General features: G+C 39.5%; 1 protein-coding gene and 1 non-coding gene across 5 annotated transcripts in view; one reads left to right on the top strand and one right to left on the bottom strand.

Annotated features, from left to right (window-relative positions):
- Positions 1 to 13,050, bottom strand: part of Gprin3 (GPRIN family member 3) — a 71,094-nt gene extending 58,044 nt beyond the window's left edge. The window contains exons 1-3 of one of the 4 annotated variants that reach the window (XM_087215833.1): positions 12,711 to 13,035; positions 12,504 to 12,580; positions 8,247 to 8,309 (exon numbers count right to left, since the gene is read on the bottom strand). The gene's annotated coding sequence lies outside the window, so the exon portion shown is untranslated. Of the gene's footprint in view, positions 1 to 8,246; positions 8,310 to 12,503; positions 12,581 to 12,710 lie in introns of all 4 variants that reach the window. The other 3 variants (XM_087215832.1, XM_087215835.1, XM_021261077.2) reach the window with 3 other exon arrangements.
- An 8,345-nt stretch (positions 13,051 to 21,395) lies between these two features.
- Positions 21,396 to 21,525, top strand: LOC147827128 (small nucleolar RNA SNORA61). The gene has a single exon (XR_015452915.1). It is a non-coding gene; the product is annotated as a small nucleolar RNA SNORA61 (small nucleolar RNA).
- Positions 21,526 to 23,400: the final 1,875 nt, after the last annotated feature.

The raw sequence follows: 23,400 nt of genomic DNA, 5'->3' as shown, positions 1-23,400 counted from the left end.
AGAACAAGTTTCAGCTTCCTGTTTTTTACAAAACAGAAAATAGCAGAATTGTATGAGCAAACAACCACAACCAACTGCATCCTCTCATGCCTTTCTCACTATTATACAGAAACTCCAGCAGAAAACCACAGCTATATCCTTTTCACCAATTCAAATCTCATGAATTGCTGGCAAGCACAAAACAGCTATGGTGACATTACATAGACACTTGTGACATTGTACTCATTGCACTCAAGTAGTTCAAAACCTTTGAAATGTTTCTCAACAATACATTCCCAAGGGAAAATAGTCATAATAATAATTATACCTTAACCACTTGTTGGGGTTAAGTTATATGAAAAAAAAAAGGAACTATTGTAACTCAATTCTCCTCTCAATGCATTTTTAAATCCTCTCAATGGGATTTTTCAAAACCCAGAAAAACAGACATTTACAATTTATCATTTGACTCAAACTTACAAAAATTTCTAACTGACCAAAGATGTATTACCTTCTGCTTCTAAATCAGGAAAATATACTAATTTTTCCTTTTTATATTCAAAATGGCCCAACAAGTAGACATTTCTAGCTATGAAATATAGAACCCTTTTTTGTTCATTCTTAGTATAATCTCATTCACAATGTGCAGCAACACATGTTTTAAATTTGTAATCTGAGCTTTGATAATGGATTTTATCAATGAAGGGACTTTCCAATGTCAATCTCTTAGCTGTCCAGGAAGGACAAAGAAAAGATTATGGCTGAAGTCCAGGGCTTTTAAGGGCTGTGGCTTCAATGTAAATCACAGATGGGTGTACTCATATTCCCAGAGGCAGAGCAACAGAGTTCTGTAGCTTTCTTGTGTGCCCACACTGCCTGGTACATAAGCTCTTAAGAGAGCATTTGGTTGATAAATTTATTTGTAAATGTAGTCTATATGCTTGGTGGTGATGGAAAGGGGGAGATAAAAGGGTCAGGACATGATCAATGCATGATGTACACATGTATGGTAATGTACAGTGATACCCGCTAATTTGTACAATTAATATATTCTAATAAAACAAATACATTTTTGCCAAACAAATAAAAATCTAAATATCATCTTGAACATTAAAAAGAAAAGAAAAGAAAGGACCTAAATTTACAAAACAGGACCAAGACTAAGGAGGGGCAAAAAAAGCAAAACTATGAAAAAAAGGGAATGAGGTATTAGAGCTAAAATTGATCATAGGGAGTTTTGGATCATTTCTAGGGAGAGCCCGAGGTGCCTCGGGCAATGATACTTCAGGTACACCTTCTGGGAGAGTGACATTTGTGTACTACTTTCATGATTTTTGCCTTAGGTGCTTCTTATCTAAACTATTTGTTTTTTGCTTAATATTTTTCATTAAATTGACTAAAACTGTGTCCTAGCTAAAGATGTTAGCTTAGTCCTAAAAAAAATATGTAAAATTGTAAGTTTAATGTGCCAAATATATATTTTTTCAGAGCACATATTTTAAAAAGTGTACTTTAAAATTTATTGAGTATATTTCTACATTAAAAGAAATTCATAACTATCAAAACAACAAGGAAATCTGAATATTGACTAAGGTTGTCCCCCAGGTCACTGCTGGAAACCTGCTGACCTTTAAGAAGCTCTGCCCTCTACTGTGCTATCTCTTGGAACAAAGAGTTTAAATTTTGAATAGATGCAAGATGGTAAAGGCATTCCAGGATGATTAAAAGGGTCTGAAGATGACCTCTGTTAATTTTTATTTTTACTAGAAAAAAATCAATTGCATTTTGAGGAACTAGGAAGAAAACGATAAAGCAGAAATCATGACCTTTTAAAATAATTGGTGAATTTTTATCTTTGAAATGGAGATGATATATATTATATATATAATATCCTCCTATAAAGTCCTCTTAATTCATTAGAACTATAGTTTTAAGACAGAACTTGTCACAAATGTGCACGGATGACCTTTTCTCCAATCTTAAAGTTTCAACTAGAGCAACTGCTTAACTTTCATAAGTAAATGAGTGACTATGATTAAAACATCAATTGCGGAAACAGCAGTTCTAAAAATAGCTTCTAAGTCCAAAGTCCACAGAAACAGCTAAGCAGAGACACAGGCCTGGTTTTCTTGTGTATGTGTGTGTGTGCTCATGCACGTGACTACATGAAATGTACCTAGTTTTATTTTTTGAGAAACAAAGAAATGTTGTTTGCCGAACATATGTGTCATCTGGATATTCTGAAAAAAAGTTATGTCTTCTGATTTTATTGCCTACTTGTGAAGTTTTAACTTAAAATGTTTGCCCTTAAACTCAGCCCATTTGTTTAAAAAAGTCTTATGATTGATCTAGATGCTTTCATATTTGTTTTAAAAATAACATATAATGAAATCCTTGAAAGCAATCCATAAAATTCTGCCTGTGCCTCATATTTTGACCCAGTGTTAATAATTTCTTTGAAATAACCCATATTCAACAGAATCCTGCAGTGTAGCACAGCAAGGTAAGTGGTCTTAGACCTTGGATGACTCTGAGTTCACACCTACCTCAGTCAACTACTGTCTGTGGGACCTTGGGCAAGTTATTTTATCTGTTTCTTCTCCTCCAAAATAGGGAAAGTAGCAGTTCAAACCTCAAAGATTTGTTTAAATGAGAAAGGACTTTAGCAGAGTGCCACCAGCAGAGAAGACTGAAGAATTAGTTTTGAGAGTTACACAGATATGTAGTTCATCCCTCACCTATTTTTGGAAAGAAGATGTGTAAAACTAAATGTCTCATGTCTTATGCCCTAGAACCAAGATGGCAGCATGCCCCAGGTGGCTTCTTTTAGCCAGCTCTTCCCTTTTCCCTCTTCCCTCTTTTCCTGTTTTACATCTCCATGTTTTACAGTGGTCTTTCATTACTATCAGGGAACCCCACCCCTTCTCTCATTCCCCTTACACATTTTCTTCTGGGACACAAGGAGTGTTCCCTGACAGTTGGTGTAAATGCTCAGAGACAGAAACACCTGCCAGGCATTCCAGGGGCATGAATTAGCACTTGAATTTCAAGGGTCATAGCCCTGCAGAGGAGAACCACAAAAGGGTGATGAACACCTGTTGAGGAGAAAAAGATAGCAAAAGGGTCTGGGCATGTCAGAAGGTAGTGGTGGAAAGAGCTGAGTATCATTAAGTACACTGGAACGGGCACACAGTCCAGTGATGACAATTCAAAGTCATCCACCAGCAGTGGAGGTGAATCCTGAGAGTCCAATCAATTATCTACACCAGTGGCCCCTAGACTCTTAAAATACACTAGTTTATCACAAACAATTTATGAGCAATGATGAAGTACCAATGACAGTAAATGTTTTAAGAGGATAATTTAATTTTCTTTCTTATCAATTATACCAATCTTGACAATAAAATTATTTTTGTAATATTATCACTCTCTCGCATCTTGTTTGCAGTTGCTTTCTTGAACTGGGAAAAGGAGGGTATGAAGTTTTATTGGGATTCCAGTATACTCATAAGGAAGAAATTTTCTGCATGTGAAAGTGCCACCAGTAGAAACTTGAAAGGTTTCTTCATCTTACATCACCTCATTTTTGTCTACCCTCTATTTCTTAGCTGTTTTTAGTAGGTAAAGTTGAAAATATACGTGTCTGAGTTTGTATTTTCTATAGCATTAAGAATAGTATGAAAAAGAATTCTAGTTCTCAGGTTGGCCTAGCCGGGAAGAAAGAAACCCAGGTGTGGCAAGCAGGTGGTGACTAAGGGATAAGAGATGGAATTCAACTATAAAACTGAATTACTGGGCCTACATGAAGGAAGGAAGAGGTACAGTGGGTGCTTAGTTAGGACAGGGGAGAAACTCTTGTTAGGCTACCAGGGAAATACCCTGTGATCTCACCCAGGAAAAGAGTCCATTAAAACTCTGCAGCATCATAATTATTAAAAAGTTTATTCCAGTAGTATGGAAATTATTTAAGAATTTAGACTATGTTTTACCCAACTTTGAATCTCTGGTACACAGCACAAGGTTTAACATATATATCATTGTACTCAATAGAGACTTAATAAATAATCTGAAGAATGTACCTTCCTTATATCAAGGCATTCCACCAGCTTCATCTAACATTTAATACCTCATCTCCTAAATGAATTCCCAGTTCTAGCCTGAGAAATTCCCAGTTTTAGCTTCCCTTTAATTTGGAAAACAGAAGGAACTGATGCACCCTCCGTCCAGTCCATCTCAGGTGATTAACTTTTACCCCTCTCTGAGACTCAGATTTCTACCTAGAAGCCACCACCCAAAAGGGGCCATTTTTAAAAGTCCATCATTACAGTCTGAAACTCAAGTAACCATCACAGAGAAAAGTTTTTTCATTAAAGTGTAGAAGTTTCAGTGTAACTAAAGTTGTGTTATTTAATAAACACTAAGAAAAAATGACTATCTTCAAAGAATTTTAACACCCATTGTATTTTACATACATTTCGGGGGACATGATGCCCAATTGTTGAACCCTTGTCATTCTTCAAAGAAATTCTATTCTCTAAAGAAAGCACAGAGTCCATGTGGCCCATGTCCTCTGTTAGCTTCAACTGATACTATTCTCAGCACTGTCTTCTTGGAGTGAAGCTGCCGAAGCACCGACACTTTAGGATTAATAATTAGCTGAGAGGATGTTTTTAGAAATAAAGTAGGAGGCACAGTGAGGGGGTGGCATGCAGTAAAGTATGTACGGGGTAGGAAAGTTGAGAGAGAAACGGAGAGTTCAGAGAGCTGTTAAGACAGTTTTCGCTACTCGAGAGATCAGCCTGAGTTTTTCATCTTGTTTTTCCAAGGGGCATTTGTCTTTATTTGCAACATTAATAAATCAACCCTGACACAGTCCCTAGTCTTGTTAACAGAGCAGCTCTGCAGTCAAGTGGAGAGACCATGCAGTGATGTGACTAACCAGAGGAGGGCTGCACACACAGCCAACTGGCACCATGGCAGGAGTACTTCTCAGCTGACCAGGTCACCTCAATTTGTATTTATTGAACTTTCACAGAAATCTACATATTTTGATGATGGAAACTTTTCAGAATCAGTATGGTGAATGGGAATTAACTATATTCGGTACAATTTTCTCCTTGTTTGGAGGGATCCGTCAATGTCATGAATATATTCATGGAATCTTAGAACTTCATGGCACTTAGGGAACACCTAACCCAGACTTCACAAACTCAGTACCTACGGAGTTCTAAGTGGGTAACTCAATTAAGTGAAGACATTTAGTACACGCGACCTACACAAAGCTTCAAGGTCAAAGAGACAATAAGGAGAAATGGAAACTACAGTGGAGGTACTGAAGGTAGCATATACTCCACTTCCAGCCTTGAGAATGTGGGCCAGTGTTTCAATTTTTGTAACAAAGCTTTTAGTTTTTAAGTACTGGCGTAATTAAACACTAATACCTGTAGGTCAAGGATTTCTTGCTACACCCCAGGTCTGCTGGTTTTCAGTTGCTGAGCTGGTACCTACATCCTCAAAGCGGAGGCACTCAGATTACAAGAAGAAGAGCACCAGGTCTCCCAGATGCTTGTGGAAAAGCTTCTTCCTGTTTTGAGAATCTTTATATGTAGACAAGAAATGCCCCCATACTCCCTCTTGTGAAAGGGGGTTGCAAACGAATTTCCAGTCCCTTAATCAGACCTCGGCCCCCAGCCCTGACATAGACAGATTTCTGCTGACTGCTTTCAGAACATGTTTGACATGAAAACAGGAACAATCTTCCACCCCCATTTGTCATAAGCAATTTTTACTCAGCCAAACATGCAGGGGAAAATGGATTTGCATCTACTAACCTTAGCTCTGATTAAAATTCTTATTACCAATTAAAATTCTAGTCCCTTCATTTTGACCTGCATTTTTTCAAGGTGAAATAGGTTACAGAAAAACTCAAAGTCATGCTTAAACAACAACTAAATCTAAAAACTTCATGCTATGAATAACATTTTTTTATACAGAGGTCTCAAGACTTGTGACATAATGGAGTGTTAGCCATGGTTGAGTGTACTGAGAAACTAATTTAGAGTAAAAGAACGAACATTTCAAAATGATATAATGGCAAAGGCATCAGCCAAACTTGAACAAAGTGGAACCCACAGTGAACCAAATATCTTCTGCCTTTTTGATCAATTAAAAAAAATATAGCATGGGAAAGCAAATTCATATTCCAGAGCAAAAAAAAAAAAAAGAAACAACTCCCAAAACCTATATTATATTTAGTATCTCTCTCCTACAGAGCCATAATGTAGAATAAAAACCTGGAGGCAATGCAAAATTCTGAATCCTGATAATATCTGGCATATTGTACTTACTGAGGCAGACACATAGGCACAGGCTACAACATTTTAGAAAAGTTGTCAGTAAGAATTGAAACAAAAAAAAGATGTTCTGATTACTCAGAAAATATAATTAACACAAACACTTCACTCCCTCAAGCATTTCATTTGACCGAAATTGTACATTATAAAGAGTCTCTCATTTATACAACATGGTTATTTTAATTTTTGGTTATTTAGAAATCAATATCCCTGAAAAACAATCAAGAATCTATCAACATTACGCATCTGATTATTCTCTGTAAACTAGAGCTCCCACTTTAATGTGATATTTGCAATTCACGCTTAAAAAAGGATTTTCCGGAACTCTTTTTTTCCCCCTAGAAAATTATTACACACAAATGGGATTTTTTAAGGTGCCTGGGAGATCTCTGTCCAGCTGTCCGTTGCTGAATTAACAACAATGCTGAATTCTCTGGGGACCGCTGTGACTCTGTAGGATTTTATTGTCCAGCCTCCAGGCTTGTTTTTGTTTTTCAGGCTTTCCTTGGTTCAAAGTGCCTCAGTTCACGGATCCTTACTAAACCAGTCTTCTAGCAGTGGCTTGGGTACACACTGTTTAGGATCCAAGAATCAAAATGTTTAAATGGAATCTGGTGTGTATGTCCATGAAACCAAACCGTCTTGCTTCAGATCACCCAGCTGATCCCCACAGTTTTCCTGGCACAAGAGGCCTTTGAGACAGGGATGGAGATCACTGCATCGTCATTTAGAAAGACTCACTACTTGTATGGTCAATTTTGGAGGAAGGTGCAATTAACTAATCTGATTTTCATCCCTCCCCCCACTGAGGGGACTCTGATATTCTCTTGAGGCCTGCTCCTCCTCTCTTTATGGGAAAATCAGTGAAAAGCTATCAAAAGGGGCTTTAGATATTAGCCCTTGTTGTAACAGTGACTAAGGACACGTTATTAACTTCTCAGGAACTCATCTGTAATTGTTTTATTTCCTGGTAAATAAAAGTACAGACTACATGGTGATGTCCAAATGTGGCTATCAGAATCCTTTCGGGACCTTAAATAAATACAGATTTTTAAGCCCTGATTTTGGATTTGGATTTGGATTAAAGAGGTCATTGCATTAACCCTGCAGCCAAGGGTCAGTTATTACTGTCTGGTAATAGTAATTTGGACTCCAAATTATGCTGCTAGCTTCAAAATAAAGCCAACAACCTAATTACAGGCATGAAAAATTAGAAAGCTGTTACTGAGTTGCCAATTCCAATGTGCCCAGCTAAAAACCTGTGAACGATTTTCTCACTGGCATTGAAGACAGTAATTTAAATTTTAAGAGTATATATATATATTTTCTTCATGAAATTTCATAAATGTCTTTTCTATTTAAATGCATTCTTTACATGTTTTTTATTATTCCAAACTTGACTCTTACGCAAAAAATTAGATTATCACCAATCTAAACACCAAAAGCAAGATGAGAGGGGGATCTAAGACATCTTAATTTTTTTTAAAAAGCAAATTTCCATATTTGACTGCATTTCAAATTAACTAAATCAAGCCAATGAGTCTATTCTAACTGGCACTGTTCTGCTGCTTAAAGCTATAGCTTTATTCAAAGGTATACTTTATTCAAAGGTATAGCTTTATTCAGAAGGGTACCAATGTCACAATACTGTTTCCTTTCAGAGGAAAGATAGCAATAGCTGGAAGACAGTCAAGAATGTTCTCAGAAGCACAAAGACTTTCTTCTCTGACTTGTTTTCCAAAAGAACTAATGGGCTACCTACAGCAAAAGACAAAGATGTTAATTTCTAGAAATCTATACTAACAAAACTAAACATCTAAGACAATGGGAAAGTCATAGAACAACTGAATGGAAGAAAATATGGCCGACCCTGCTTTTCCTATTGGGCTCATGCTGCCAAGTGACCTGACTCACCTTCACAGGGCTGTTGGTGCCTCTCCTGAGAGTCAGGACTTCTGCAAAGATGCGCAGGTGAGGCTGGTGGGAGAGAGCAGAAGGGCTGGCTGAACTGGAGACACTTGCCTAAATGCCCTAGGCCCTCCTGTGCCAGCAATTGCAGTTATGTTCTGAGAAATGAAGTACTCATGCTACAATGTGGTATATCCTGTAATGTCAATGATTCAATCATCAAACTCAACCAGCTGGATGAATCAAGGCCAAACCAGTAAATGAGTGCAAAAGAAACAAAAAGATGTCAGGAAATGATAGATTTAGGATGTTATGATCATTCTGGCTAGATTTTCTTAGAGTAATCAGTTTTAGGAAAGAAATTTTAGATACCAAATAATAGTTTAAAAAAATAAGCTTATAGGTACAGAAATAGAGAATAAAACAGCAGTCACAGAGAAGAGAATATAAGGTGATATATGTTGAGGAACATAAAGTGGCAGATGTGTGGATGTGCAAACCTAAAGATCTATGTACAACATGCAGACTACAGCTAATAATAGTATATTGTATTCAGAATTTTTTGCTAAGTGAGTAGGTTATAGCTGATTTTGGCATATAGGGTGAGGATCAAAGGGTGAGAAGTGGGTAACTATGTGAGATGATCACAGTAACTATATAATATATATCTATATGTATGTTTATATAAATATAGAGAGAATAAACATTGTGTTGTATGTCGTAAGTACATACAATAAAATTTATTTAAAATCAGCAACTCTTTTTTTTTTTTTTTGAGACAGGGCTTTCTATGTAGCTCAGAGTCTCTTCAACCTCAAGGGCCTCCTACCTCAGCTTCCCAAGGGCTAGGACTACAGGCATGCACTACCACGACTAGTTTAAAAAAATAGCAACTCAAGTAATATTTCAGTCTAAACAGAAATTTCACTGCAATTAACTTGATATTCATTTTTCTTTTTTTGAGTGATTCCTAAACAGATCTCTCGTGCTACTCCTCATTCTCTGCTTCCTCCTTTCTGTCACTGCCCCTTTCTCACTGCCTGCTCATTGCAGCCATCCTTCATAAACTTGCTCAAGCTCCACTTCCTTCCTGAAGCCTTTCCAGACCAATTTGGTCACCAGTGACCGTCCCCTCAGACTATTCTGCTGCGCACTTGGTAGGTCACAAGCCTTGCCTGTGTCGGTGAGGTGATCCTGCTACTTAGAATGCTGCCCAAAAGCTTGTGTATCAGATCTCTTAGTCACCTGTTAGCTTCCTGCAAACTGGGAGCTTCTCTTCACTGTGTCACTTAAAGCAGTAGTTTTTGCTTTTTGGAAAACAGTGGCCGTAGTTGGCTACATACTTTACGTCACAGTCCATGACGTACCTACACACAAATGTGTAATTTGAAGGTTCTATGAACAACACTTACACTTCCATACTGTCCCACTCTATCATGTTTTTCAAAAATAAAAATGCTAATTATATTCACTATGGGTCAGGCCCTGTGGCTTGAAAATACAGTTCTAAAATGGCACTTAACACTGTAACTATTTCTCCCATTTAAAAATTACTTAAAAATTACACATGGTGTTTGGGTTCTCTGTAGGCCATGTTCTGAGTACACCGTTCATTCAGGCTTGCATATCATCATGCCTTTGTCTTTTGTAGTCACCTGGGACCATTAAGTGCTTGGCATAGACACTGTTTTCCATCATTTTTCTATGAGCACTGCTATCTTAGGAATAAGATTCCCTATATCTCTATAACTCATTTCTATAAGACTCATCATCTCACTCTCTCTTTGACTGTCATAATGTACAGAGTAGGTGACAAATATTTCATGGATGAAGTAATTGGGGCACAGAGAATTATGACTTTCTCAAGGACTTTTCTTTCCTCTAAGCAGGCGATTGTAAATGAAAGTAAATGTGGTTTGTAGATATGTGAAGGATATAAATTTGAGTAATTGGAACCATGAAGAGCCTCAATATGAGCCCATTCACTTAACATCTCCAGATGAAATGGCTTACTGACCAGAGGAGGTAGCAGCCCTTCTGCACTTTAGCTTGGGGTGGATCTTGCTTCCCTCTCTAGCCCTCTCCTTCCACCCTTATGTATGCATTCTGTTTCCAATGCACTCTTATTTCCTAGGGCCTCTCCATGTTCTGGTTCCTACACTAAGAAAGCAATTCCTCCTTCTCCTCAGCAGGTGAGCTCCTTGCATCCTCAGGACCACGGAAAGCTTGCCTTGTTTTCTCCACCTCCATAGCCAGCCTTCTATAGCACCTGGCTGTGGCACTTGACTGTCACTGTCAGCTTCCCCCTTTAGTTTTGTGGGCCGAGACTGAGTCTCGTTCATTCTTCTATTACACATTCAAGGACCATCTCTCATTCCAGAAGAATAAATCTTGAATGCATGAATGAACAGACAACTGAGTAGATGAATGAATGCACACAGGGCAGAAGCAGCTGCCACTGAACAAGCTCAAGTGGAAGCTGGGACTAAAATCCTGTGTCCTCTCTGTCTGAGGTCAGCAGTTTCTGATTTTGTGATTCTGCCGTCAATATCTTAGTGCTTCCCTGTAGGCTGCAGATTTTGTGACTGGAAATTCAAGCAGTGAGATCTAGTTGTAGCTAAATATATTCTTTCAAGTATATTTGAAGCTAATCATGAAAATGTTGCGGGAACAAATAATTAAGTGTATTGGGCCAGTCTTCTGAGGCAATTAAAACACTCAAATTTCAAAATAGCTTGCTGGAATCTCCCCTCCTCTGCAGCTGAGACTGATTTTATTCATATGCTTTCCTCCTCCACTCTCTATATGCAGCTGATGCCCTGGTGATGTGGGCCTAATCATTTTCACAACAGTCTAGTTAGTGATTAGCTAGAGCCTCCCTGCACCACAGCACACTGTACATTTTTCTCCATCACTTCATGTGCCCTGTTTCCAAAATACATTTCAATGATATAACATCTAGACTTGTGATAGTAATTCCTAGGGTTTTTTTCTGTTTATAATCAACAGTACATCCCCTCACTAAACACACACACAAACTTGGAGAAAATATTCTTCACAAAGAACAATCTTCAAAGAACATTCTCTCATGGAAACTCTGGCCATTTGGGGATAGCGGTAGAGAAGATTTTCTCCTTTGTGCTGTGACTCATGTATCTTTATTCCCACAATTGTTACTTGGGTTAGGCCAATGGTGAGCACAATGGAAAAGAAAGAATAGTTTATAACTGGAAAATAAGCACATTTGGGAGAAATACACTCAAAGCATTATCAAAGTAAAATATGCAGCAGCACCAACAAGAGCAAACAAAAGCCCACGCAAGAGATGTGTAAATATTTCATGAAGCTGAGCCTTAATCAACTCTCTCTCCAAATCTTTCTGGTGTGGTAAACACTTCAGTTTCTTCCAGTTCCACCATGACCCAGATTCCTTGCAAATAAAGTGAAAACATGGACCAATGTATCTTTAACAAATGTGTTGTGAAAAATATTTAGATGGAGCATATGGAAATGCAGGTCTAACTGGAGGAAGAAGGAAGAAAAGGTGGTGGCTACATGGCTATTCAGAGCTTAGCTATTCAGAGCTTAGCTTCTCCGTCCTTCTCCAAGCCCTTGCCTTTTTCTTCCTCCTCTGCTGCTTTCTGGAGATTCACAGCATCTTAACCTTGAATTGACTACATCCTAAGCAGAGATTTCTCCAATACCCCTCCAGAAAGCCCTTGAAACCTGACCTGCATTTGCTGTCTTCCTGCCACTCCATATTCACTTTCAGGGTCTAGTTAAGTACCCCTCCTTCTTCCCTCTTGCACTGTCCATTGTTGTGTCTGAAATTCTGTCTACATCTCTTCTATCTTCCTGACGGCATGAAGATCTGCTGTGTGTACTGGTTGACGATTCTACTCAGATCTTTTCTAAAACCCACCTCTAAGATCTGTTTATCACCTCTTGTCTCTGCCTTGATCTAATGTGGTTCCAAAGTTCACCTCTAAATACAGAACAGGTCTTTACAATGATTTCCCTTTATCGACCCCGGCCTGCCCTCCCATTCTTTCCTCACCTACCTCAACAAAAACTACATGCAAATATATACACACATATGTAAATGCATATGTATTATATATGACTCGTGTTTTGACGTTAAGGGGAATAAGCAGAGGAAAATGAGAATGCCACACACACACACACACACACACACACACACCCTCTCCGAATACTCGCAAGGTGCAGACCACACTCAAGAGCACCAGGCGGCTTCCCATTTACCTTCATAGGCAGAGCTTAAGGAAGTGATGACCTTGCAGAGAAATTCATCACCTGCGAGCAGATGCCCCTCCTGCAGCCTAGGACGGGATGGGGACAGAGCAACAGGCACAGGATCCCCAGCAGAACGTGGGACCGAGCCCCTCCCACCCGTACGGACACCCGGCGAGGCTCGGGCCCCCAGGCTCGCCGCCAGAGGGGGTCGCCTACCTGCTGCGGCCCTGCTGTCCCCGAGGCTCAGGCTGGGGTGCCCGTCGCATATCCCGTGCTCTCCGCGCCACACCGAGGACTACGGGCCCGCGAGCTGCGGTCTCGTTCGCCCGGGTCCCGGAGTCAGCGCGACGCGATCAGGAACTGAAATTACTACGCGAAGAGCCGAGGCGGCGCGCCGAGCGGGGCGGAGACCGGGGCCGCCCCCAGCGTGTTGCAGCAGCCGCCCGGCCGCGCCGTGGGGAGGTGTGCGCCCCCCGAGCACCGCAGGCCCGGGCGCGACCCTCGGCCCGAGCTGTCCCCAGGCGCCCGAGCGGGGCTGCAGCTAGGCGGGCGGTGGCGGCCGCGGGACCCGAGCTCCGCCCCCAGCTCCGCCCCTGCCGCGGGTCCCGAGGGACTGGGCCGAGTCCAGGGCTGATCCGTACTGGCGGGCGAGCCGACAAGGTTGCAGGGCTACCTTTTGCTGCGAGGAGACAGGCGCAGAGGGAACGTTAAGAAGGGGATCGAGGAAGAGGGCTGGGGACCCAGAGCGATTCAGCAGGAATTCTGGCCCTTGCTCCATCCCGCAGGTCACCGGACTCCTTGGTTGAGTCTAGACTCCAGGAAGAGGTTTCCAACTGAGCCACGTGCAGTGAGGATCTGAAAGCAAGGAGACCACCCGGCGTCCAACGTGCGCTGTAAAATGCAGCTATCCTAGGGATATGGAGATGGGATTACTGACCCCGTGTCCTAGTCCTTCCCCTGCACCCCACCTTCGTGGGCGTGGATGGCTCTGGAACTTGGCCCTCTTAGCGGCCTCAGCTACGCGGAATGGATATGTAGTGTGGCGAGCAGTCCTACATGGTGCAAATCTACACAATACAGAGAACTGTTACTAGCTAAGTGTTTGTTGGCAGGGATTGTGCAAAATGCCTTCTATGCAGCTAATTCTCACAGCCACCCGACTGAGGTGGTTATTACTCCTCACTTAGAAGAAACTGAGGCTTAGATGGTTTAGACACTGTGCTTGAGATGAAGGTAATAACAAGCATAGCTGGCCTTCAAACCACTCCAAAATATATCCTTCTGACAGGCATGATGGTGCATGTCTGTAATCTTCAGCATTTGGGAGGCTGAGGCAGGAGTACTCCCTTGAGTTCGAGGACTGCCTAGGCTACATAGAGAATTCAAGGTCAATCTGGACACCCCATCTCAAAAACAAAAGACAAAGACAAAAATAAAGTGCAGTATACCTTTCTTTTCAACTAGTAGTAATCAGGGCTCACCTGGGGATCCCACTGAAGTGCTGATTGTGATTCAGTATGTCTGGAAAGGGACCTACATTTCTAACCTGCTCCCAGAGGATGCCCAACTGCTGGCCAAGACACCAAACATTCTAGGTCATTAGATCAGGGATTTTTTTTTTTTTTTTTTTTGAGACAGGTTCTCCCTATGTAGTACAGGGTAGTCTTGAACTCACTATGTAGCGCAGGCTGGCCTCAAATTCAAGCAATCTTCCTGCTTCAGCCTTTGAGTGCTGGCATTACAGACCTGCCCCACCATGCCTGGCAGGGCAGGGATTTTAAATAAGTTTCTTTTATGTTAGCTCTAGTTGACTGACAGCGACTTCCTGAAGGTTGGTTTGGAAGGATCGGTGAGCTGTGTCTCTGCTCACGAACAAAGAACATTCTAAGGGCTGATTGGGGGTATAACAGGGGTAGAGGGCCTGCTTAGTATGTGGGAGGTCCTGGGTTCCATCCCCAGCACCAGAAAAATAAAATTTAAAAAATACCTTAAACCAGCAAACCCACAACGAATGCTGCAGTTCTGTTTACTATACTGGTTTCACCTGGGGCAGGGGTCTTTCTTGTACCAGGCCACTTTTAATACAGTATCTTTATTACAGGAGTGATATTGGTGTAATATTTACAGTATCAGACTGCTAAGGACAGACGCTTCTATTCCATGCCTTTGCCTCATTGAGAAAAATGAAAGCCAAAATTCTACACCTAACCATTGTAGTTTTCACATGAAGAATTTTATCTGTCCTATAACAACACTGGAAAGGCAGATATGATTTCACATTACAGGAGAGGAAACTGAAGTAATGATTTTCCTGAAACTATTCAATTAGTATACATGTGGTAGGGGTTAGTTGGAGACAGATTCTAATCTGAGAGTAACTAACCACCACAACTACCTCAAACTGCCGTGGTTTGCTGTAAGAATCTACCACAAACTAAACGCAATGCAAATTCACGATCTTACAATTCTGAAAAGAGGAAGTTAGAAAAGGGATCTTTTGGGATTGAAATCAAAGCGCCTTGCTAGGGTTGTGCTGTGGAGTCCTGAGGGGCAAAGTCATTATTTTTCTTGTCTCTTTTTAGTAGTATATGTTTGGTCTACATAATAAATAAATTAATTGTGGGATTTTGGTACATATCACATCTTGATCCATTTTACTTCTCCTTCCCCTTCCTTCCCTCCCATTTCCCCCATCTTCAGACCCCAGTCCCATCTCCACAGAGTCAAACTCAATCAGTAAATATTGAACACATTTTATGGTCGAGGCAGTTTATAGAAAGATGTCATACAAAAGTTTGTGATTTCACTAGGGACATAGAATTTATAAAAAATGAAATCCTGAAGGGTTTAGACAAAAGAAACTATCGAAGTGACTTGAGGTGGTATGTAATAATAGCCAAGGGAATGATTAAGTGAAAATTTTATTTGGAAGTTAGATTTATACATATGAATGGAGATAAAACTGGAAAAGTGGGCTGGAAGGTTGTATTGTAAGGATCTTAAATGGCAAGCCAAGGAGTTTAGACTTGATCCACACTGACAACTATGATAAAGTCGGTGCCGAGTAATTTACCAAGTACCATTTGTATTTTTCAGTCATTTGACTTCTTCCCTTCTTTCTCCAATGAGCAGAGTGGTGCAGATGGAACTTTCTACACACACACACACACACACACACACACAAACATGCGCATGTGCCCACTGGCACCATATACCACATAAGGAAGGAAATATAGGCCTCTTATCAAAGAGTCTTTCTTGACCATTAGCATATATAAATTACTCATCCACTCCTCATTTATTGACATTCTTTCTTTATTAATGTACTGTTATAGTTTGTTTCTTTCTTACCCCACTTTTTTTGTTCAAACTTATTACTACACCTTGATATAGTACATATTTATTTGTCAAATGTCTACATTCTATGAGGCCAGGAACTTTCTTTCTTTTATTTATTGGTATATACTTATTACCTAAAACAATGTCCAAAACTTAGTAAGTGCTTAGTAAATATTTGTTGAGTCATTATTCTGAATTTACAAATAAGGAAGCTAAAATCCCAAAAGGTTAAGTGACATTTACAATGTCCCACAGCTATTAATTGGCTTTACTGAGACTAAAACCCAGTGTCCAGTTCAATTCTCTTTTGATACTGTGTTTTTGTCCAAGTGAAAGTCATTATTGGTATTTAAATAGAGGCAGCAATATATTTAAAATACATAAGAATTTGAGAGCAGAATCTCTCTAAATGTCAGTCTTCCCTGAAAACTTCTTCAGTTTATCTGGATTGGCAAGGACTGGCAGAATAGAGTTACTAATACTGGATCCTGGAGGGCTATCCTTGGGTCTAAATTATTTGGCATTGAATTGTAGCTTTATACTGTAAGTTGCACTGCAGTTGTTCTCAAGTTAATTCTCTCTGTTGTAGGCTCTTTGGGCTTGAGGACTATGACTTCTATTTCTTTCATATCCCTGCATTCTGCCAAGTGCTGGGTTCTAAATAAAATCATCACTGCATAGTTACAAAGTAATCCTCGTCTTTCCAAAAATATCATATCTTTATAAACCATACTCAAGACAAGAAGAAAAGAATCCCAGTAGAAAATGGAGTTTCTAATATTTTTTCACAAAAGAAAAAAATATTTGCCATAATGTACTGTCTTATCTCCAGGTCATGAGCCAGAATTTGGTCACTAGATCATTCAGAGAGGCTGTGAAAGTGAACATCGAGCATGGGCTTGCTTTCACTTTTCTAGGTTAGACATCTTCCTGCCCCAATCAAAACTGAACTTCTATTGGCAAGGGAAAATGAAGGCCTGGCTGTGGGCTCATCCTGTAGCAATGTCTTTTAGAAGAAACACTGAAGGCCCACAGTGAGGCCCATTTCAGCGATATCCAAGTGCATTTGGATTTCTGGAAGACCATGGCAAGCATATAAGTCAGGTGTCTGCTTGTTTTTTTTTTTTTTTTTTTACTTCTTTATTCCTTCCTTCTTTCCTTCCTTCCCTCCTCCCTCCCATCTTCCTTCCTTTCTTCCGGCCTGCCTGCCTGCCTTCCTTCCTTCTTTCCTCTTCCTCTTCTCCCTCTGGATGAGTCACTTTCACATTACTATAAAGAAATATCTGAAGCAATTGACTTATAAAGGGAAAAGTTTCATTTGACTAACAGTTTGGAGCTTCAGATCTAAGATTAAGGGGCCTCACTCATTGTGGCTTTGATGAGAGTGGCAGATGACAATGGTAAGAGCACATGCTGGAGCAAGTGGTCACATCTTCAGTCAGGAAGGAGAAAGAAAAGAAAGGGAGAGAGAAGGAGAGAGGAAGAGAGGGAAGGAGGGAGGAAGGGAAAGAGAGGCAGGAGGAGGAGGAGAGAGAGAGGCTCTTAAAGCATACCCCAATGCCCCATGCACCTCCCATAAGACCCCAGCTCCCAAAAGTTTCATCTCCTCCTACCTTGCCACTCTGGGGACCAAGACTATGGTTTTAGTGATACCCATCCAAACCATAGCACTGTTCTTCTTTGTCCTTCTCTTTGATACTACATAATCTCTAGCATGACTTTTTTTTTTGGTGCCGGGGACCGAACTCGGGACCTTGTGCTTGCAATGCAAGTGATGGCACCACTGAGCTAAATCCCCAGCCCTCTAGCATCACTTTTTGTCATACTTAATATTTCATTATATATTTAATCAATGCCATATTTGGAATGTTCAGATTATCTCCATCTGGAATACTCTTATGGTAGGTTTGTCCAAGTAATTGGATAATAGGCACTCAAATCATTGCTTGTGTCTCCTATTTTGCTACTCATAAGCTCATACTTTCCATTCCTGTAATAGTAGTTTTAATAACACATTTGTATATGGTTCTGCAACACCCATACCTTTGCTTTTATTTGTGTCCCATTCCATTCTCTCGGGAAATGCTCTTTTTCATAGTCATTTGTGATAGTGAGGCTTTTCCAGAGAGATAGAACCAGTGGAATATATTGAGAGACAGAAAGAGACCTTTCATGAGTGACTGGCCCCTATGATCATGAAGGCTGAGAATGAACACAACCTGCTACCTGCAAGCTGAGGCCCTGGAAAATCAGGAGTATAATTACAGTACAAACCTTGAAGTCAGGAGTCAGAAGCTCTAACATCTAAAAACAAGTGGATGTGGATGTCTTTCTAGTGCCTTTTTGTTCTGTCCAGCGTATCCTCTGGTAAATGAGTACACAAATTGTGGCATTTCCACACAACATAGTATTAACTGACAACAAAAAGAAGGAAATACTGATGAACCTTCCAATTTTGAATGGGAGAACTGAAGTGAAGAGATATTTCTCTACCAAAAATATACAAATAGCTAATGAGCACATGAAAAGATGTTCAACGTTACAATCCATTAGGGATGTGTAAATCCAAAGTACAAAACAATGTATTATCTCACACCCATTAGGATATCTGCAATACTATCAAAACCCCAAAAATAACAATTGTTGGTGAAGACATGGAGAAATTAAAACACTCATATGTTACTGATGGACATGGAAAATGGCTCAGTTACTATTCTGGAGAACATTTTGGCAGGTCTCTAGCAGGTTAAATTTTAAGTTATTATGTGATTCACCCATTCCATTCTTTATAGATACTTAAATATTTCTCTGTACAAAAACTTGTACATGAGTATTTATAGCAATATTATTTATAATAGCCAAAAAGTACAAAATTCTAAATATCCATCAACTGATGAATCAATGGATAAATAAATGTGTATATTTATAAAAGGAAATTTTATTCATATATAAAAAGAAATAATATTGGTATACACTATAGCATGAATAAAGCTTGAAATTATTATGTTAAAGGAACAAAACCAGCGACAAAAGACCATATATTGTAGAATTCCATTGACATAAAATATCCAGAATAGGCAGATCTATAGAGACAGAAAGTAAATGAGTGTTTTCTTAGGGCTGTAGCATTGGAGGGAAGAGGAAACAGGGAATGATTGCTGATGGGTATGGAATTTCTTTTGTGGTGATGAAATGTTCTAAAATTAGTTTACAGTTATGGTTGCATGGTCCAATGCATAAAATAAAATCATTGAGCTGTACATTTTAAAAGAGTGAATTGTTTGGTATTGGTATGTGAATTATATCTTAATAAGTCTATCTGCAAATATTATTTGGACAACTAATTTAGTCTGATGGAACACTTGTAAGAATTTAACTCTCCTTATACTAAGGCTGAGCTCCTGGAACAACTTTCTGATATCTAATTCACTTACCTTGGCACATTAGCTGATCGATGACATGGTCCCAACATGTGAACCTATGAAAATAAATTGATACTCTGGCTTTTAAGTCCAGCTCTTGTAAGTTTTTCCAGTCCAAATAATTTCCTCAGAGTCTGATTATACTTGGGTGAACTGGTTGATTTTAGCAAACTCCAAAGCAAAACACCTGGCCTATATTAATCTCACACAGGTATTCCACCCCCAAGGAACCCCGCCTAAAACAGCCCCCTGCCAGCCAGCTGGCTGCATGCTCTCTCCTCATGACGGGTCATTGTTGGATGGAACATTATTTTGTCAATGCAGAACTATAAAGATCTCTGGTGGAAATGTGAAATATCACATCACAAAACAAAAGGAAACCAAAAATAAGAGTAAGACATAGTTCAGGTTGGGGATTCAGTGGTGCCCTGCCTGCCTCTCTCCAGTGCAAAGTCCTGGGAAAAAAAAAAGAGTAAGACATAGTTCTAAATTTTGTTTTCTGTAATAGACGTGAAAACATTGCAAGAATAACCAGTTACTTGGCACCCAGTACCATCATTATGCCAATTATTAGTAAGGACAGAACTTATGAATTCATGTCAAAAGAATAATTTATGGATTGATGGATATATTCCATTTGTCCCAGATTGGTTAGAGCTAGCTAGTTAGAATGAAATTGCACAACTCAAGGAGTACAACTTAGGTGGTACTTTAGTTAAACTTAAATTGTACTTTATTTGTACGATCTAGGATGTGTCCTAGTAAGATCTATAGTAAAGTAAAATTTGGCAAAACATTATTTTTCTGTGTAGTAGTAATAATGCAAACAAGATTATTCCTGAATCACATATAATTAATGCAATGGATACTTGGGCTAGATTATTTGATTTAAATAAGTCATGTGATATATAGTATAGTTATAATTATTTAAGTGTTATATTTGTACATTGCGGTACATTAAGAATACTCGAACCTTTTATGTACCTATTTTATTACAGCATTTTATAGAAGTTAGAGCATAATCTTATTTTAAATTACTGCGGAAATTCCAGTATTTGTTTCTGTGGTGCAGTGTCCATTCTTAAATCCTGAATCATTTTGTTGTTGAATTCATGATCAGAGATGCCAGGCCTAATCAAAACTTAGTACTTTAGGGAAAAAGATCCCCTTCATATTGATACACTTTATGATACAACTTCTACTAATATCTTACAGAGAAACAGGGAGATTCCTCATAGCAAATGGACAATTAGACAAGTTACTGCTAGAAATAACAAATTAAAACAATTATCCACTAGATGATTAGGAAAATCAAATGTTTTGTTAACTAAATAAGACTTTTTTGCATTCACCTTTCATATGTATAAGATTCACATAAAATACGGCAACATTTGGACAATACGATTTTATCAGTGACACTTTTGATTGATAAATATGTAACACATGAGTTTTTGTAATTAGACTTTATGTATTCCTATGCACATGTATATTTTTTCTCTGTATAATAGCCAACAGGAAAGGTAGGATATAAAGAACCATTATTGTCTGAGTGTCTAGGATCCCCTACGACCCTAGAAAACTTGTGGATAAAACACACTTTCCATTTTATGCAATCTAGGAGGCAGAGAGTGATAGCTGAAGAAAGTGGGATAAGGGGCTGGAGAGGGATAGATTGTTGTTTTAGACAGGGGCAGAGTTCATCAGGGAAATCCTTTCTGAAGAAGCACTTTGAACAGATACCCAAATGAAGTTAGGGAGCAGCCCTGGGAATATCTAGTAAAAAATAGCATTAGAGATACTAGGCTCAGCCTACGCAAAGCCTGTGAGGCAGGACCATGTCTTGTGTTTTGGTCTGTTTTGTTTTGTTATAACAAATACTAGAGGCTGAGAATTTTGTAAGGAAAGGGGGTTCATTTAGCTCATGGTTTTAGAGGCAGATAGTCCAAGACTGAGTGGCTATGTGTGTTTGGCCCTATGATCTAATCACTTTCTACTAGGCCCCACCTCTAGGAGACCTAGCATTGCTCAGTTCTTGGGGGACTAAGCTTCCAATACATGAATCTTTGGGGGGAAAACCATACTCAAACTGTAGCAGCTCTGGATGTTTAAAGACCAAAAAGGAGACTAAAATGACTGGCAGATCCTCCAGTTTGCTTTCCCATTGGATCCGAACACTAGTCTTGGGGTTGTAAAGGAGGAAAAGTATTGCTGAAGCTGGCCTCACAGCCTTACAGTCTTGTATATAGCATGTGGGCTAGTTTCAAACAGGGTTGAATTCTCTTTGAAGTATTTGCCTCATCCCCTCTAAAAGGGGGATAATCTGAAGATTAAAAGAATGTGAGTTGAAAAAAATGACCAGAGTACACTAAACAAAAGGAACAACCAGAAATGAGTTGGTAGGAGAAGATAGAGAACAATATGAAAAGAGTTTTTAGAAGTGGTCAAAGAATAACCAGAAAAGAGTTGCTAGAAATGACCATAAAAGCTTTACATAAGACCACTGTATTTATCCACTGTTTCCCTACTTCTTATGGAAGTATGTAGCCATACTGTGTTTTCCAGCATTCTTGCAGTTAGGTGTGTAGTCATATGAAAGAGTTCTGGCCAATAGAATGCAGTTGAAATTCTGTATATCACTTCTAGACTTATATAAATTTCCTGATAATTCTCTCTTCTCTTTAATAACCAGATACATACGATCCCACTGAGGACCTACCTGGCCTTGGTAGTTCTGAGTCTCTAACTGATCACATAAAAGAATAATCTTATATAAATACCAAATACAGTCAGTTTTGCTAAGCCACAAAATTTTTTGTATTTGTTACACCAGCCAGGAACTCTAACTAAAATTGCTTTGTAGTAGTTAGGATTTGAAAAAAGGTATATAATGTAATTGAATTCATTTTCTTCATTCTTTAGTCTATATCTCCCTGTATTATTTACTTTCCTGTCACGGGGAAAAATGCCTGACATCTATAACTTAAAAGAGGTGAGGTTTATTTTGGCTCACAGTTTTAGTGGATTCATTCCATGGTTGTCTGGCTTCAATGCAGAAACAGCCTAACAGATTGGCATGGCAGAGGAAAGCTGTTCACCACATGGTCAACAGGAAACAGAGAGCAAGAGGAGGAGCTGGGGACAAGAATACACCCTCCTAGGTCACTGTCCCCAGGGATCTGCCTTTTCCAACCCAATTCTACCTCTGAACAGCAGATTCAGCTAAGAATTAATCCACTGATTACTACATTGCTTTCATGATTAATCACCTTCCAAAACCCACCTCTGAATCCATGAGACATTTAGGGAAACATTTGAGATGCAAAACATAACCCCTAAATTAGATAAACCCTAAAGAAACAAATAGCCATAGAAAATGAATCTAAATGTTTTTGTTTTAAAGAGAAGAGGTATAGTCACTCAATTTGTTTTAGTGAAGCTGACGAGTGAGGACATGAACTTCAAGGCTTGCAAGAATCTTCCGCAGCAGCCTCCTGCAGCAGCCACTTCTGATTCCCTAATTCCCTGGGTTAAAAAATGCCTAGCACCTTAGCAAAGCTCAGTTCTGGATGTGTCTGTGAAGATGACTAACATGTCGGCCAGCAAACAGTTGTGGGCAGCACCAAAAAGGGAAGAAATTAAGCAAGTTCCTACAATTTTGGAGAGCTTGAATGGATGTGTCTTGCTCCCATTGCCCTTGGACATCGGTACCTTCAGCTTTCCAAGCCAGACTCCTACCCATTGCTCTCCACTGCAGTTCCAGGCCTTTGAAATGCTTGCTGCTCTGATGATTCCTCTTATTCTGTAGCTTGCATCTTGTTGGGCTGAGCAGCTACAGGGCCCTCCAGCTCTTCTGCATGCAGATGGTCACTGTGGGCTTTCCCAGTCTGATGCTGCAAGTCTACCAAATCAATCCCTTCCATAATTACACATGTATTTTCTATTGATTCTGTTCCTCTAGTGAACCCTAACCAATACTGCACAATAAGTCTTTGCCTGTCATTTCTAAGAATAGCCACAGTGATCAGAAAGGTGGAAGAAGTTATTTATTAAAAACGCCTCAAATTGGACCATCCCCTTCATAAATAAGAAAAGATTAGGGAGAAAATGACTTGTATATGGAAGGGTTTGGATTGTTAATTAATAAA

The sequence above is a fragment of the Heterocephalus glaber genome, unplaced genomic scaffold (genome assembly GCF_053883595.1).
Source record: "Heterocephalus glaber isolate CG9 unplaced genomic scaffold, H.glaber_assembly_v1.0 deba00001454, whole genome shotgun sequence".
NCBI lineage: Eukaryota > Metazoa > Chordata > Mammalia > Rodentia > Bathyergidae > Heterocephalus > Heterocephalus glaber.
This window is presented reverse-complemented; position numbering and strand designations above follow the sequence as displayed.